This window comes from Leptopilina heterotoma, unplaced genomic scaffold, assembly GCF_015476425.1.
Source record: "Leptopilina heterotoma isolate Lh14 unplaced genomic scaffold, ASM1547642v1 Lhet_54, whole genome shotgun sequence".
Classification (NCBI taxonomy): domain Eukaryota; kingdom Metazoa; phylum Arthropoda; class Insecta; order Hymenoptera; family Figitidae; genus Leptopilina; species Leptopilina heterotoma.
Genome location: NW_025111118.1, coordinates 1,937,681 through 1,943,040, shown reverse-complemented (window position 1 = coordinate 1,943,040; position 5,360 = coordinate 1,937,681).

The window sequence follows — 5,360 nt, the reverse complement described above, 5'->3', positions numbered from 1 at the left end:
TATTTTTTGTTTTTTTTCCTGCCTTAATTATGATATCTCTTTTCTCTCGTACGAATTGAAACTTTTTTTGCTTCAATTGCAAATAATATTCCGCCAAATGCTTTTGATTTTGAATGAAGGAATAAAAATTCTTTCTGTGGGAAAATAAATTTCATGAAGAATTGCAAATTTTTTGCCAATTTCCAATTGGAAAAAAAAATTCCGCTAAATGCTTTTGATTTGGAAAAATTGAGAATACTTGAAGAGAATGAAAATTCTTTCAGTGGAAAAATAAATTTAATACATTTCTAATTCAAATTTTTTGCTTTAATTGGAAAAAAAAATGCTGCTAAATGCTTTTGATTTGGAAAAATTGAGAATACTTGAGAGAATGAAAATTCTTTCAGTGGAAAAATAAATTTAATAGATTTTTGATATTGACGAATTCAAATTTTTTGTTCCAATTGGAAAAAATTCTGCTTAATGCTTTTGAAGATCGATAAAAATTCTTCCAGTGGGAAAATAAATTTAAAATACATTTTGAATATTGACAGTGATAAAGTGACAGATTTTTTTTTTCAGTTGTGATTATACAATATTTTGGTAAATTGCCTTTTTTCTCTTCTTCCCACCATTGTCAGTATTCAAATTTTTTTGAAAATTCGTACCAAAAGGGAAAAATTGACAAAAAAAAGAAAAAAAGAATTGCTTCCTTGTTTTCTCCCTTTGTCCTGAGAAGTATAAATATTTTTCCGCGATTAAATTAGGACAAAAGGGGGATATTTTTTTTGTTTATTTTCCTCTTGTAGTTCGAGGCCTAATAAGAGATACACTTTGTAAAAAAAAATCAACTTTCGCTATAAACGTATATATATATATATTTGATTCGCGAAGTTGTGTCGACAAAAATTTGTCTCTTGATATCATAAGTAGATAGGTACAAAATAGATAATGAATTATTTTGTATTTAATAATTGAAGGAAAGGAAAGAAAAAGAGCTGTGTTTACGTTTCTTTAAAGTCGAGAAGGAATTTTTGACTTTTTCAAATTTCTTCTTTTTTTTCTGTTTGTTTGTACGAAGCAATCGCTGTGCGATTTGCATGCTTATATGTATACAGATGTATAGTTTTCATATTATAGAGAGAGTGAGAGAGAGAGAGAGAGGAAAAAAGAGGGGAAAAAAGAGGGGAAAAAAAGAAACGAAACACAGTGAAAAAGCGTGAGTCAGATAGATAGGTATAATATTATAATCGTAATGAGCATCTTGTTTTGTTTTTTTTTATCTTTTTTTTCGTAACTTTTTGATTTCTCAATTTATTCCTTTGTGTTTTTTAGTTTTTTTTTTGGAAATTTGAAAGAGAGAAATAGAGAGAGAAAAAAAATTGTTCACTGGACTTTGGAGATCGGTGAGTGATTTCTTTTTTTTAACAGTAGGCTGGACCAAAGTGATTAGTTTAAAAAGTCGATTTTCAATTATTTTTTATTTCTTTGGTATATTTACATAATTTTCTATTTTTTTTTATTTTTTTTTTTACTAATATTAGAGAAAAATATATATATCATTCATTTTAAATCCCTGGTCTAGTGATAAAAAAAAATTGGACACGTAAAAATATTGATTTATGGAAAAAAAAAATTAGAATATAAAATTTTTTACATCGATATTCTTTCGTGACTTTTTTTTTGATACGATTTGACGTGTATACATTGTGTATATATAGAGTTTTTTGATACACGTGCTTGTAAATAAGTTTCTACATATATTAAAAAAAAAGTATATATATATTGTATCACATTCGCTGATCAGTAAATAGTTATTGATTATTGAATGTTATTATTATTATTATTAATATTATTATTATTATTATTATTATTATTGTTATTATCATTTTAGTTAATTATACCATTGCATTGATGTTTCTTACATACGACTTTATTGTCAGCACTTATAATTTTTTTTAATTTTTCAAAATAAAAACGAACTTTAATTAAAAAATTGCGCGTATCGACTTTAGGTAATTTATCAAATTGGTTTATTACCAACGTATATAAATATATATATAAATATAAATATTATAAAAATGTAACTATAAGGTGATCGCAAGTGCTGTGCGAGAGAGGGAGGAGATAAAAATGAAAAAAGAAAGGGAAAACAGGAGAATGTGTAAAGCTTTACGGAATAAATCGAGAATGAATGCGGCTAAGAGAGAAAGAGTAGCAAAAAAAAAAAAAATGTGTTCATTACTTTTATAGACAGCAGTATTCAATTTTTAATCCAAGTTGTTTTTCAGTAAAAAAAAAAAAATTGAAGTTTTTTTAGTCACAAATACTGGAAAAAAATTTTTATCAGTCAAATAGTTGCGTAACAATTGAATAGTGTAAAAAAATGAAAAAATTTGTTTCTAGTAAATTTTTCTTGAATCGAAATAAATCTTTCTTTTCATGTGATTAAAATTTTCTCGAATTCTGTCTTTTTTTTTGAATTCCAGAAATTTGGTGGATTTTTTTATTTCTTTATAAATCTACACGATATAATTAGAATTAATTATATGTCACATTTAATTAATTATGCATTATAATTATAGGAAGTTGACTATAATAGGAAGTTGACTTTTGAGATATTTATTCGATTCAAGAAATTTTTTTATTATTAAAAATGGTTCAAGTGTTTCATTTGAATTTTTTCAGTATAATATTTATAATATTCACTGTATTGTTATTTTTAATAAAAATATTTTTAATATTAATATTTTTAATAGAAATATTTTTAATATTAATATTTTTAATAGAAATATTTTTATTATGATTTTGAATATTATGAACGAAAAAATACAGAATTTCACTGAAAAAAATATTTATCCAGCCGTATATTAATATATAAAAAAAAACACAGACACAGAAGAAAAAAAAATTCGATGGAGAACACAAATGAATGAAAGTAAAAAATTGATGGATTAAATGCGCGCGACTATAGTTGAGTGGCGATGTGTGCAGTGGAAAATAATAAGAGTGCAAGAGTATCAGCGTGAGATTTTTCGCGTACACGATTTTTTCAACAAAAAAAAAAAAAGAAAAGAAAAAATAAACAAACATAAAAAATAGGTATAAATTTTAAAAACTAAGATTTAACTGACAAAAGCCTAAGACCTGAACAGTAACTGAAGTGCTTCATATATAGATATTATATTTTATACAGTTTAGTAAAATTGATAGAAACGCTAGTAAATAATTAACAACGAAAGGCACTTTCATAGAAAAAGAGTAATTCAAAAAAAATAATAATGGAAGAAAAAAAGTAAAGGAAAAAATGAAAGAAGCAATGAAGGGAAAAGTGAAAGAAAAATAAAAGAAAATATGAAAGAAAAAAGAAAAATTCAAAAAAATGAAAGAAAAAATTTATAACCGGGAAACAAGATTTATATGACCGTTTCATATCTTTTAACATTTCCGCGAAACCCCGCTTGCCCCCCCCCCCCAAAAAAAATCCCCTTTTTCTTCAATTATTCTTACTGCAAGAAAATTTTTGAGGAATGAAAAAAAAATTTTTTTATATATTATACCAAAGTCATAATCAAAATTTACACATTCCCTTATTGTAATTTTTTTATATAGAATTTTTTTTTTGTCATTTTCATATTATATATTATATACATGTATAATCACAATTCTTTTTATAATTAAAATTTTTCATTGATAAAAAAAATATGTTTTTTTTTTAAATTATTTTCATACACTTTTTTGAAATTCATGACAATTTAATATGAATTTATCATTTGCCATATTTTTTGGGTACAGTATCATTTTTTTAGAAAAAAAAAAATCGATTGTTTATAATGTTATTTTGTATAAATCCCCTCGACTAAAAAAAAATATTAAGAAAACAGGTTTTAACAAAAAATGGAAAATTGAATTTTCGTAATTTTTCATTTTCTTTTTACAAAATAACGATGTAAACAATAAATTTGGTATTTTAGTGAATGGGAAAATTTTTAATTATTTACTATTATTATTTCAGTGTAAAAAAAAAATTTTTATATCTGAAATAAATTCATAATAGTAAATGGATATTATTATAAAATAATAATATATTAATGTTTAAAAATTACCAAATTTTTTTATGATACTGACCCTATATATATTTTTTCTACACGAGAAATTAAAAAAAAAAAATTGGAGGAAGTGAAAAGTCCTTATTTTCAAAAATTAAAATTTTTATTCGAAATATTTTGCTATTTTTTTTTTTTTTTAGTTTTTTTAATCAAGTGAAAATGGGGACAGTTTCAATCAAGAAAAATAATTTTCTATTTTTAGATGATTACTGATTATGATGATAATAATAATTTACGAAGGAAAAAAAAAATAAACTTGTGATATTTGGAAAAGAAAAATTATTGATATAATTGAAATTTATTAAAAATCCAAATTATGAATATTTATATAGTTTTCTCTATGCTTTTCTTGTTTCTGAAACTCCAAAAAGAGGATTTTCCTCCAATTTCAATATGAGATCAATGACTTATAAATTATAATTGAGATCGATGATTAAAAAAAAAAAAAAAAAAAAACCTTCTTTCTTAACAATGAAACGTGAATTTTCAATTATTTTTAATAAACTTTTGGGTTCTTACTTTTTGTGAGTGACAAAATAATAAAAACCTGAATCAGGTTGTTTTTTTCCTGTTTTTAATTCATTTTACGCAGAATTTTTTTTTTTAATAAAAATTATCGCATAAAATACTGTAGCACAAAATATTTACATTTTAATACAACTAATTTATTAGATATTCGAGAATCGCGTTTCATTGCAAAAAAAAAAAAAAATCGTACCTGCCAGACACTACAGTTATTAATTTAATGTCATTTGAAAATTCATGAAAAAACAGAAACTTTAAATAATAATTATTTATTGCATTTCGAAATGAAAAAAAATTTAACTATAGGAATTTGATATTTTTTACGAAAAAAAAAAATAAAATTCAATTCTTCCTCAACTTTTTTTTGTCATTTCATCGATTTTTCAGGTGCATTAAAATGTAATTCTCAATTTTTTTTTTTTGATCTTTTATTTACATATGTAATATTTATATATATATACAGGAAATTAACTCAAATTGAAGGAATTTTTATTTGAAGAAAAAAATAATTAGGAAAACAAAAGCACTTGTTATTTAAAGGATAACAAAAAAAAGTGTTTTTCTCTTGAGTGGAAAAAGAAAATTTTTGAACGCTTGTACGTGTGATTGAATTTATTTCAAAGAAATGTTTCATTAAAATATAATAATAAAGAATTAGATTAACATATTGTTTACGTAATGTTAGGGATTTTTTTTTTTTTTAATAATTATTAAGAGTAGAAACAATATTTGTATTCTTCATTTTAT